Below are 13,420 nucleotides of genomic sequence, written 5' to 3'. Positions count from 1 at the left end.
TATGTAGCATATTAAGGTATTTTAAAAGTTTTACAGAGAATATAATTGATCATATTGCTTCACTGAGTATGTCTAAAATTTATTTGCCCGCACAACTTTTTTCTGTCCCAGGTGTTACTGTTTTGAAAGACACTTTGGAAAATGTTGAAAAGTATCACTCAGAGATTTTACTCAAAATTTCATCTTTCTTCAGTTAAAATAAAAATTTTAAATCACAAAACCTTTTTGTGTGTGTGAGGAATTATCTTTTGACTGGTGTAAAAATATGGACAGGTGAACATATAGGCCTTTTGAGACTCTCAAGCCATAATTTTATTTCTTTTCCCTTTTCTGCTTATTCTTGACCTTGTCTGACCCTTTGAGACACGTGGAATTTGTTCTGGATTCTAAAACACAAAAATGTTCTTGCTATATCTTGGAAGGTTATGTGCTTATTTGGAATTTTATTCCCTTTTGCCTTGGTTCTGTATAAATACCATGAGCCATGGTACTGTAACTATAATCCATTCACTATACTAAGTAACAGTAACAACATATGCATAAGTAGCATCATTCTGTAAAATACTTGGCAAGACTTCAAGTGTCTCTAAATGGTAAAGGGAGTAGTTATTTGAGAACCATTCTTCTATGTAAGATAAATAAATTAAGGCATAGAGATGATCAATGACTTGCCCGAAGCTCCAGAAAGAGTCAAGGTGTTTTTGAAATTAAAATACTGAAGATTTTCTGGAACTGGGATTTTCAGGCCACATGCATACCAACTTCCTGGCGTCATTTCTATTGACATCAGAAATAGCCTTAGAAAGAGGACTGCTCTGTTCTTTTGTGAATGTCATAATTTTTGCAAAGCAAACAGTTCTTCTGTGATGTGCCAGGGATCTTTTTCTTTACAGTCCTAACTGATCTCGATCCCCCAAAGGATTCTGAATTATGCAAGTATCTCAGGTCTTAACAAGCCATCCCTACACAGTTGTGCAATGGAAATGTTCAACAGAAAAGTGTTCACTCTGGTCTAGGCAGGCCTCTGGCTGTTCCCTGGAGAGACCCAGAACTAGGAGTGCAGGTTCTGGGCCATCTTGGTTGGAGATCCAAGCTCCCTAATAAGCTAGATCCTGCTTGGCCCCTTATGCCTCCTGCTTTCTTCCAGTTCCCTTCCCCCTCTTCTGTTGACAGGAGGGTCTAGTCCTGGCAGGGCCTCACGACTGACTTCCCTTTTAAACTCATGAGAGCCCTCAGCTCTCTGTGTTTGTCTCTCATTGACACCCCGCTGCCAGGGTGTGTTTGTCACTGAACTTAACATTTAGTCTTGAGCATTTATTGTGGTCTGGTGGTGGCCTTGGAAATAACATTTTCTAAGATTGCTTTGGTTTTCTTTCTAATAAACTTCTAGAAGCCTGGACATTTCTGGCATTGCTGAAATGTAGGTGATTTATTCCTAGAGGCTTACATTGGCTTTTTTTTTTTATTAATGGAAACCAACAATGTGATATTTTAGCTACTGGTGGCAAAGGACACCTTACTCTGCCTCTTATCAGAAAAATTCAAATCTCAAGACCCCTCTGGGAATAAGTCAGTTTTCTATCCTCAGGCCCCTGGTTCCCTCTACTGGTGAAGGACTCCCCTCCCCACTCATTTGAACAGCAGGGGTTTGGAATAATCTGGGAGCTGGAAGGGGTCCTAGACATGTTGTTTAACTAGGAATTGTGGATCCAATAGCATATTTTTGCTGCAGATCCCTTTTCTCCCCTCATTCTTCCAACCTCAACAATCTTGGCCATCTTAGCCACAAATTTTTAGCTCCACCTAGTGTCTCCTTTCATGTAGTTCTTGGCCTTGTCTTGTGTCTACCTTTTAACAAGAGGCTTCTTGTTTGAATTTATAGTGCTGATGAACACCATGAGACTTGGACTTTAAGAATGGACAGTTGCTAAGAAGTTCTGTATAGAACTCTAACGATATATAGTCATCACTCTGAATTTATGAGCTAAGTTTAGGTTTATCTTTAGAGTGTGCATGGCAATAGTTGGAACAACATACTACATGGGATGGATGATAGCTGCCAAAATGCCTCCCAGCTGCCCCAGGACAATGCTCTTCAAATAGCTCTTATGATTCACTGTCCTCCTGTTGAACTGAACTGAAGTAGGCTATGGCTCATCCATTCTTCTGGGTAGCACAATTTCTGTATAAACTAGCCATAGTTGCCCTAGTATATGAAGCCTTAATTATGGAGGCCATTGGCCCAGACTTTCAGAAAAACAGCTGTTTTATCTAGCTAACAGAGGGGAATGGAGAAGCTCCCCAACAGGCTAGATCCATTTTTTTCCCCCTGGAGAAGCCAACAGCTGACACCCACACCCACTATTCAGTTAGAGTTGGAAAAGTAGCACATGAAGTGATTAATTGTCTTTTATTTCAGCACATCGAATGATGCCAATGTCTAAATATCTTGTGATGTAAACACATCAATAGAGAGCTTAAGAGAGGCAGTCTTCAAGAAAAAGTTACTTAAAAGAATGTTTTCACAATGATGCTTAGTCATAGACTATGTAAGTTTTAACATACAATAAATCAATTTCAGAAACACAATTATTATTTCAAAGATATGCAAACAATTGTCAGTCATGCTTTAGAGGAAAGTGAAGACACATCTGGGGTAACATCTGTCCACTCACTTAGGGTAAATTGTTTCCAGAAATGCTACACGAATATTCTTTTCTACCTTCATCATTTTCTATATTGGAGTAACCTTATATACTACCAAAAATTGTGTTATAATCTTAGCAGAAAACATATTTATGACATAGATTTAGTATGCTGGGCAAGATTCAAGTCTAAATGAGGTCAAATGAGGCTCTTTCCCTAACTGAAGCACAGTCAAGGGTTAAGAAGAGTTTTGATGAATGCTTACAAAGCTTTCATCCATGTGAGCCAGTCCTCAAATGGTGCTGTACCAACAGAAGCCTGACCCAAATAGGATCTCATCTCCAAAACATTTGAGAGGATCTTGGTTCAGACAATCATATTAAAAATACCTCCTCCAGGATCTCAAAACTCTCTGATAGGTCTCCCTCTTCTGTTTCAGAGAATAAACCCTCTCAGCTGCACCATCCTGTGTCTGTATCTCAGTCCCTTGATGGCCCCTCCTCTTTGTCACAGCAATTCTCATGCCTACATCCCTCAACCAGTGTGTCCCTCAAAGTTTTCTCTGACTGTCCATTATGTATTTTGCCCTTTTTTTCATTAACGACTTGGGAAGGTGCAAGTGTTTATTGGGTGGGAGAAGAAGAAGGTTATGTTGTAAATTCATCTCAAAATAATACATTTGTTCTGTCACATAAATATTGGAACTAGGTATTTGGTTGTAAAGAATAGTATAACTTCTAGTATTCAGATAACTGTGGGAGGACTAGTGGAAGTATAGCAGGCAGGAAAATGGCTTGGCCATCAATAAGGCTGAAGAACTCTCCTACATTTCCTAAAGCAAGGGGGAATCTTAAATTTGATATATTTGAGAATCAAGTATCTATAAGTCCCTATAGACTCTTTAAAAAGATCTTTATGGACTGAGTTAAGAAAAATAAATATTTTATACTTAGCTTTTTCTTTTTCCCCATTCACTCACCCACTCAACACATTTACCAAGGAAATACTACATACCAGGTCCTGGAATGGAGAAAATCTTGCAAGGTCCCTTTAATGATGATAATCAGTGATTTCACTCTTCACAAGGGTTTGGATCAATGTTTTTAGACAGTCTATAATAAAGGTACAGCTACAGCTCCCAAATCTCTACCAGGTTATAGTTTCTGAGAACCCTACACATTTAATACCAACAGAAGTACAGTCAGACATCTTAGATATACACCGTGTGGGGAACACACATTATAATTATTCAAGACAGATCACTGATTGGAGAGTTCAGCTACATGACATCCAACCCTGGTTCTGCTACGTGTGTCTAGGTGACCTTGGGCAAGACATTAACCTCTCTGACTTTTTCTCATCTGTAAAATTAACTTCAGTTAAAATTAGCTCCAAGGATCCTTCCAAAATTTATATTCTGTGATTTTTCTCAGTAAGTTTTTTTAATCCCCAACAAGTTAGAATAGAGACTAGATAAATGAAATTGCTTAGAAACTTTATTTCAGAGAATCTATTGGAGGCAAGTAGCAATTTTAAATTACATTTCTTCTGGGTATATGAGTTAAGGTTTAGATAATGTAAAGCCTTTTTATTTGTTGGAGTAAAAATTTACATTCTGCTTAAGAAAAGTATGAGACTTTTGGTAATGAGGAAAGCCACAAGTATGAGTGGTACTCCAGAAATTTGATCTATAAGAACTGAGCAGAGATTTCTTCTAGTGAAAGAAAAACAGGGATAGCACAGAAAGGCCATGACTGCATTTGAAAATCCTATGCTGAAGGGAAGAAGGACAGTTTTTGTTTTCCAGGAAGGACAATGGAAGTGAGCCCAAAATTAATGGAGGAAATTGAAGGTGAACCATCAGGTGTGTTGTAATATTTTATATTATGCTACACTGGGAAGTTAGAATTCAGAATTATTTAACTGATTACTCTAGGATCAGTTTTTGGGAACATTTTTGTTCCAGTCACTTCAGTTAGAATGGCTTTGTGGATTTGCACACACAGGGCCCCCAGATTATAGACATTCTGACCTTGTTTGACTCCCTTAACCCCTTCCCTGCAAATGTATTTGCTTGAGGAAAGACTAAAACCTCCTTCCTCAAACAGCAAACATAGTTACCAAAACTATGGTGGAATGTCAGATTAGTGCCTTCTCTCTGTTGGTGCTGAAATGTGCTTAATTTATCACTCTTTACTCCTCATCTCTTTAGAAAGGGGAAGTTTAGCAGAGCTCTAATTTTATACTGTGGGGTATAAACTGCTATCAAGCATTGTCAGGTCATTGGAAATTTTTTCCCCCTTATATTCTCACCTTTTGGTAGCAATTTGTGAGCTGTTCCTTTTAAGAAAGCGGGTTAGTAAGAAGTCCGTTTCACACAAAGCTGAAGAGAAAGAGTCTCTAAATTCCAAAGGGCATTTATTCTCCCCTTAACCCTCTCCTCTTCTCTCCTTTTGTATATTTTTTCTCAATAGCTGGAACAGTGCACCTCTCCAAAGAGAAGATTGCACTCTAGTCTGTACCATCTTTAAATTATGCATATGAATGTTGATGGAAGAGAAAGCTTAGGCAAGAAGAAAGACCTAGTTCTCAGAGGGTTTCTTGGAGGACCAAAGATTGAGAAATATGGCTGCATCTCAATTACTCTGCAAATTGTCATACCAAAGTGGATGACCATGGATAAGAAGGAGTACATTGCTGCTTCTAACGTTCAAACAATTACCCAGCACTGGGTCCTTTGGGAGAGTTAGGGCTGGTTTTCTTGATGTAAATCACCCATCAGTTAAATATACATTCTGAGGATTTTTATGCCCATGATATAGCTTTTAAAATTATAACTGGTAAAAATAATGTAGGTTTTAATGTGGGGGCAGACCTGCAATCCTTTTGGTCTTTAGAACTTCTCTCCTGTTAGAGAAGGACACAATAGAGATAGATTTTAATTTATTAGAGAAAATACTCTTATTGATTTAAGAAAGAAAAACAAGAGCTGGTATAGAGTTTTGATCTTCCCCATCTCCTCATTTCCACAAAAATAAGGGCAAAAAAAAAATTGTGTTTGTAACAGAGATTCTGATCTTTCTATTCTCTTGGAGCACTTTTTAGGAGTGATTCCTCCCAGCTTCTCTCAATGTGTTACTTATTCCCATTCTCCTTTACCTGATTTTGATTCACAAATGGAAATACAATGGGGTATACTTCCTGATGATGAAAAGAATATTGTTTGTACCTGTGGGAATAGTGAAAATCTAAAACACGTGTTTCCCTAGGCGTAGCAGGCCCTTAAAATTACCAGATTACCCTCCTACTGCTCACCTTTTCTTTTTTGAGAAACTTATTAAAGGAGTCAGTCAGAACCTGCTGGAATAATGTTGCATAGTAATGGCAATGAACCCAATCTGGGGGCAGCCATAAAATGGCACAAAGAGGAGACTCATGTTATGTCTCCACACCCTTTGCAAAGGGGGAGACAGTGGGGAACTACATGAAATCTCACCACTGATTTTTCTACGCATCATCTTGCCCGATGTGTACCCCATGAAGAAAGAATCATTTCAAGTGTCTGGTAAAGGCCCCTGTGGAAGTTAGATCATGAGCAATCTAGGATGATCTCAGCCAGTTATTCAGGGTGTTGAACTTGATGGCACATGGGGAAGGCAGTTACTGTTAAATGGCTCATAGCTGGTGGGGTGGGTCAACTGCCAGGAAAAGCAGAAGCAAACCCTGGGAGAACACTTTACATCTCCAAATTTAGGAGCAACAGGGAGCTCTTTTACACTGGGAGCACTTTTATTTTCTCCCAGAAAAGATAATTTCCCTCCAGGGGATCTGCTGAATGAAGCAGTGTATTTTCACCCTTGTGATGATGGGCGTGAGTCCGGCACTACCATAAAAGAAGAATGAACTTGGACATACCACACACTTGGTTTGGCCTTGTCCCATACCTGTGCTCTTGTCATGCTTGATCACCCACTTACAGCAGATATGAAGCAAGCTGCCCGCACTGTGGCTTGAGATAAAAGCTATTTTAATATGCCCAGGTCACATAATATCTTGGCCAATAGTAATTTTATATCATTTTCTTAAAGGAAACCGCACTCCTTGCAATACTTTTTTTCCAATGAAACAAAATTTCACATGACAGAAAGCTTTACATATAACTCTTCCATTTGAATAATGGCATTGAATCTCCTCCATGCCAAACAGAATTTTAAAATATCTTTATTATTTCTTTTGATATGCAAACCATAAGGAGAATAAGTTTGGAAGACTCTCAGTTAAATTGCTAATGATTCCACTTTCCTTAATAGTGGAGCATTTTTTTTTTTTATGGCTCTTGTGAGTTTTTCAAGTTAAAAACTATAAACAAACCAAAAAAAAAAAAAAAGTGAAACTTTTCCTCTTTTACTTTACGAACCTTAAGAACTGAAATAGCGTTTTGGTTTCCTGACTGCCAGCTTTGATTTGCATTTTTAAGCGCTCTTGAGCAATTCCCCAGAGGAAGCACTGGAAAAGGGCTTTTCTCCCACATGAGAGTGTTTCATCCCACACAGCCCACAGATTCTGATGGCAACCTTCAGGGACCAAGTGTCTGGTTTTACAGAAGCCGCTGCGGAGTCTATTTTTCCTTCCACAGGTGCACACTGCTCATTTTCAGACCTCAGAAATAAGAAGATAGCAGTCTTTTAAAATGTGGCTAGCTTAACCACTGGATATCTCTGTGAGAATTGGGTGCCGATCAGGTTGATTTTAATTTACTAGATGAGGGAAAAGAGGGTGGCAAGCGGGGTTCAAACCCCCAAAGCCTTCCTGCTGATCTTTCTTTATAACCATCTGGTGTACACAGAAATACTGCATAACCTGGCCTGTGTTTTTCTCTGCCGTAAGACATATTGAAATGCTTTCTGTGTAGGTGTGTAAATAGAAATTCATGAAGTCCTTTTATACACTTTCTTACTTCCAATCCAATTCTCCTTTTAGGAAGGCTTAAAAGGATAGGTTTGTGAGAGCACACTCTGCCATGGCTTGTAAAACTTGGATTTGTTCTTTCCTATCTACCAGCCACCTGATTACCGTCTCTGTGGAAAGGGCACCCGTTCACATCATCATTTTTTCCAAGGACTTCAACCTGGAAAGATATATTTTTTTTAAAAGGACTCACGGAAGCTGTATTGGGGGTTTGGAAAACATAGCAAAATTGTTAGCAGACCTTTTGACTGTGCTATTTTTAGGAAACTAATTGTGTTCTTTTAAAGTACTTTTTTTTTTTTATAATGGGACCAAGTTTTCCTTGCCCCCACTGATATGTGAGATATTTACAATGAAGAAACCTTCAGTAAAACACCCTAAACAGACACATTTTAACCTCAGCACCAGTCAGCACCAGAGAAAGTGATTTTAAAAGAGAAGAGGTTTTTGCAATACTTATGCTCCTGTTTCTGCCCAGAATGAACTTTTATTTTACCGTTCAAACAGAAGTTTGTTTGCAAACCAGTTGCCAGTTAAAGGAGCAGCTGATCTGGCATCCCTAAGAAGCAGCTCTAGCCAAACAGCCCATTGACCAGAGGAGACATTCCCAGCAGCTACCCCTAGCAGGTAAGATCCTGCGGAGTGTTGCCTTACCTTGAGCCCGTAAGATCCAGGAGAGAGGCTGGGGGCTCCCACCGGAGAGGACCGGGAAAGTGCTCTGATCCGGTGCTGGTAACATGCACTTGGCTTTTATGGGCAGGTGGGAGGAGTCGCTCCTCGTGGTAGGTGGGCAGGGAAGGAGCGGCGGGCGGGGAGCCCCGGGAGGAGCTGGACACTCTTGTGTGGGGAGGGGCGGAGAGGGCAGAGCCCGAGCCCCTGGGAGGGAGGAGAGGCGGGGGTGGGGGATGGGGTGCAGGAGCTGAGGGAGGGGTGTAGACTGGAAAGGCAGGAAGGGGAAGGAAAAAAAAAAAAGAATGACGAGAAATAGAGAAAGGGATGTAGACCACATGTGGGGGAAAAGTTGGGAAGAAAATGAATAGGAAATAAGAGAGACACCCAAACACGCAAGATCTGGAAGGAAAGAAGAATTGAATTATTTTTCGGTTTTGTATGGCATTTTTGGTGGGACGGGGGTTGGGGGCGGGGGTGCTTCTGGGTGACTGTTATCATTCAAGGTGTTTTCTGTGAATTTGAAAAGCTATAGAACGGTTCCGGAAAACGGAAGGGTTCCTAAGCCAGGCAGAGGAGGGGAAGCTGGGCGTCCGGAGGAGCAAAGCCAAAGTGCTGGGCGGACGGACGCAGAGCGGTCAGGGACGCCCGCCGGCGGGATGGAGGCGGCCGCCGCTGCGCCCCCAGCCCGGCCATCCCACCGCCCGCCCGGGGACCCCCCGGCCCCTTCCCCCACCCCCTGGCACTGCTTATTTTACAGGATGGTCCCGCCGCCCGCAGCGTGCGGCATCCAGAGTCCCCTCTTGGGGTTCTCCAGCATCAAGGTAAATCCTGCAAAGGTTGGGGAGGACTGGCTGGTGGTGAACGGAACCGCACAGCCGGCCTGCGTCCTCCAACATCTGCTTATGTAACAGGATTTCGGGGCTCTCTGCCCTCTGGCTATTTTCGGTATTTAAAAAACTCTCATTCCTAACAATTGGAAAACGTCTTGGTGCCATAGCTCTCTCCGCGTGCCTTAAACATTAAGAGAGGATTCGACCACAAGCGGCTGAAGGATCAGGCAGAAATTCTTAACCAATGCCTTCAGAGAAAGAAAAACAAGCTCCTTCAGCTTCTGAGTGGTGACTCACTTCCCAGCCTGAGCTTGATTTTTGCCACCAAAGGAATGAAAGCGTTTTTAAAAGAGAGAATTTGAACCTTGGGGATGGGGATTTTGAGAGGGGCAGGCGGGTGGTGGGTGGGCTGGGAAAAATAATGGAACTTTTACGGCACATATATATAACTCTATATAAAACTATATAGAACTTGACTCTGTGTTCATCACAACCTTATGAGGTAAGTATGATACGTTTTTGTGTAGTTTTTTTTTTTTTTTAAGAAAGAAATCGTATGGGGGTGACTGGATAAAGAAGTGAAGGGATTAGCTAAATGACATCTATGCATGCCCCATGGACAAGGACAATAATGTGGTGAAGACCAAGGGAGGGGGAGGCAGGCGTGGGAGATTGACATCTGCAATGGTGGCAACATTAAATTTTTTTTAGTAAAAAAGAAAGGAATCTCAAAGGGCTTAAACAACTAGCGGAAACTAACAAGAGGGGGAGCCACAGCTGGTGAGTTTGCAAAGCGAGTGCACTCTGTGCACCTGATGGCCATACAGAACACCTAGCCTGGGCCCAAGTTAGGTCCTGATGCCTTTCAGTGTTACCAGGCTCCAAGAGAATAAAAAATGTGGGTCAAGAGCAGGGTTTCTCCAAGTGGGTACTACGGACATCCTGGGCCAGATGATTCTTTGTTGTGGGGATCTCTCCTGTGCATTGCAGAATGTTGAGCAGCATCTCTGGCTTCTACCCACTAGATCCAGTAGCACCCCCGCCCCGCCCCCCTGGCACACACACCAAGTTGTGAAAATCGAAATGTCCCTACACTTAGCCAAATGTCTCTGGGGGTCAAAATTCCCTCTTCCCTTTAAGAACCATTGATCTAAAGAGATCCACAAGTATAAAAGGGGATTTAAAAGAAATCTGTTATGTAAATACCCAATAGGGCATTTGGATGATAATACTACTAGCTGCCAAGTTTACACTGGACTTAGTTTTTTACATATTCATATTTCTATCTGTCTGCCTCTAGAGACCAAAACCTCAATTGCTTCCTTTGTAACTAAATTTATTCTCAATTGGATACACCTGGGAATCAATAAGTAAGACCCCATGTACCTTAAGTATGAAGGAAAATGAATGATATATGAGAGGAAAACATTAATATCTTTATCATAAATAAATTTGACATTAGAACAATTATCCAATATTACTCATGATTTTTTTCACATTGATTATTTCTCTTATTTATAGTATTTCTTACTTCTATGCTTTCTATTCAGATTATACTCAGCAACTTTTTGGGCTAGAAGAAGTTATAACTAGTGGTTAACTATCTAACAGAAAATAAATACTCAATTGATACATATAGTTTGATTAAATAAATGACATTATTAGAACACTGACACATAGAGAATGGTCAGTATTTATTAGTTTAATGAATGAATAAAAGAATTAATGAATGCTTAGAAAGCTAGAACTTTCACATTAGCTGTCCTGCCCATTTGCTATTTGGTTTTACTCTCTTCTTATCCTCCATAACTCAGTTTTCCTCTTTCCAAATTGTTTGTCTTTTGAGGATGTGGCCAAATTCATTAAGTCTTTGAAATGAATAACCCCTGTTCCTGGACCTAGAAATAGGATTGCATTGACTATTCTGGGGCTGACCCTTGAAATCAGACGTGATTTTACAGGCAGGATGCCACTTTTTAATTTAGCAAAGAAATGTGTTCTGGGCAAATTTAACAGGACCCAGTTAGAGGAGCGCCTGGGTGATAAACGTGTTAGTAGATAGTCTCATCAGATTACAGCCAATCATCTTTTCAATCCTGATTTAATGCCTTCCAAACATTCCAGTCCCATCACACAGTTGGGAAAATAGAAACAGTAAAGGCAAGAAAAGCACATTTGAAGGGAAGGCAATTGACAGCTGTATTTTTCTTCCACTTTTTTCTCCTTTACTTCCTCCCTCCTTTTAAACCTGAATATCCAGCCAGTGTAACAAACGAGCTCCTTTCTTTCTGTTGGGATGTTACTAATGATTAGTTCATTTCTTCAGTTCACACTTGCCTGAATCTGATTCAGTAGCAGATCTGGACAATAAGTCAGGAATCCAGGAATGTGATCTGTTTGCTGACTCTTAGCATGCCCTTCTAGAATCTCTCTGAAGGTGACTGAGGTTTTTTTTTAAACTTTTAAAAAAATTTTCTTATTTTATTTTATTGTTTAAGGCAAGGGTCCTCAAACTTTTTAAACAGGGGGCCAGTTCACTGTCCCTCAGACCGTTGGAGGTCCGGACTATAGTTAAAAAAAAAAACTATGAACAAATTCCTATGCACACTGCACATATCTTATTTTGAAGTAAAAAAACAAAACGGCAAAAACACCCGCATGTGGCCCGCGGGCCGTAGTTTGAGGACGCCTGGTTTAAGGTATTACAAATGGTAGTACATATGTCCCCCCCGCCCCCGACCTCTCCCCCAGCCTCCCCTACCCCCTGGCACTTGCCCTCGTCCTCACGCTCCCAGTGTTTTGAGTCTGTTGGTTGTGCTTACATGCATGCATACAAGTTCTTCGGTTGATCTCTTACCACCCACCCCCACCCCCGCCCCCGAACCCTCCCCAACCTTCCGCTGTAGTTTGACAGTCTGTTTGATGCTTCTTTGAAATGACCTAGTTTGGTCTTCTGTGGAAAGAAAGGAATCCAATGACAACATACTAGATACTCTGAAGTTTCCACTGTGTGGACATATCAGCTACAAATGATTATCTTATTTTAAAGAGCTTTGAAATGGAAACTTTTTTGGCTTAATTAGAATTAATCAATTAACAAAGATTTACTAAGAGTGGACACTAGACAGTGTGGAGCATTTAAAGCAGAGGAAAACAAGAATGTAGATCTGTTCTCATGGAGGAAAAAAGCATGGAATCCTGGTAGTTCGGTAGTAAAGAGACTTCAGAGAGGAGGAGGCATTTGAACTGAGCCATGGAAAGTAGCATTCGCATAGATGGGCGATGAACAGCAGGGCAAGGGAGGGAATGTGTTCAACTGGGAAAGACACATGAATATTTGGAGGGTGGTGATTGGCCAGCATGACTGAAGGGAAGGGCCGATGTAGCAGAACAGTGAGGCTAAGAAGCAGGAAAGGAGAGGTGGGGTCAGCCTGTGGAAGGCCTTGAATGTCACCTCAGTAGCCTAAACTGTATCCTGTAGGCAACGAGGAGTCATTGAAGACTTTTGAACAGTAGACAGTAGAATAGCATGATGGAAATGGAATATTATTAAGATTCCACTTTTTTAGAAAATAGTGTCTTTATAGCAGTTTTGCAGAGAAATGCTTGTTGGTATGTCTAGGGCAGTGGTCGGCAAACTGCGGCTCGCGAGCCACATGCGGCTCTTTGGCCCCTTGAGTGTGGCTCTTCCACAAAATACCACGTGCGGGCGCCCACATACAGTGTGATTGAAACTCCGTGGCCCATGTGCAGACATCGGTTTTCGGCTCTTAAAATAAATTTCAAGGGGGAGAGATCAACCAAAGGACTTGTATGCATGCATATAAGCCTAACCAGTGGTCACGGACAATAGGGGGATGGGGGCATACGTGGAGAGGGGTTTGGGATGAGAACAATTATGTGATACCATAATCAATAAAGAAATTAAAAAAAAAGAAATTTCAATCGTTGTACTGTTGATATTTGGCTCTGTTGACTAATGAGTTTGCCGATCACTAGTCTAGGGCCATTAGCATACTTAGAAATAGAGAAAACTAGGTGTTTTTGCCCTGCAGACCTGGAAGCCTGTGTGAGTTGACAGAAATGAAGGTGGCTTTAGCCCAGCGTGTTTCTATAGAGCACTGTGTGGTTGTGAGGAGAAGGCAGGATTCTAGCACTGTGTGGCCAGATGACAGGTGGAATTAATGTGAAGGGTATTGCTTGCTCCTGTTGTAGCTTTAAAGGTAACAAAAAGTATCTGTCCCCAGATAATAGGTCTGATGTATGAGATTCTTGAGTTTTCAAGGGTTACTGGATTAGAAAAC

The 13,420-nt window shown here is 41.1% G+C and overlaps 1 protein-coding gene across 2 annotated transcripts in view; it reads right to left on the bottom strand.

Moving 5' to 3' along the window:
• Positions 1-8,418, bottom strand: part of COL8A1 (collagen type VIII alpha 1 chain) — a 180,561-nt gene extending 172,143 nt beyond the window's left edge. The window contains exon 1 of one of the 2 annotated variants that reach the window (XM_079767134.1): positions 8,269-8,418. The gene's annotated coding sequence lies outside the window, so the exon portion shown is untranslated. The remainder of the gene's footprint in view (positions 1-8,268) is intronic. The other variant, XM_079767133.1, reaches the window with a different exon arrangement.
• Between the last annotated feature and the right edge of the window lie 5,002 nt (positions 8,419-13,420).

This window comes from Cnephaeus nilssonii (assembly GCF_951640355.1).
Source record: "Cnephaeus nilssonii genome assembly, chromosome: 3".
Lineage (NCBI taxonomy): Eukaryota > Metazoa > Chordata > Mammalia > Chiroptera > Vespertilionidae > Cnephaeus > Cnephaeus nilssonii.
The sequence above is the reverse complement of the archived record's forward strand: the minus strand, read 5'-3'. Positions and strand labels throughout refer to the sequence as shown.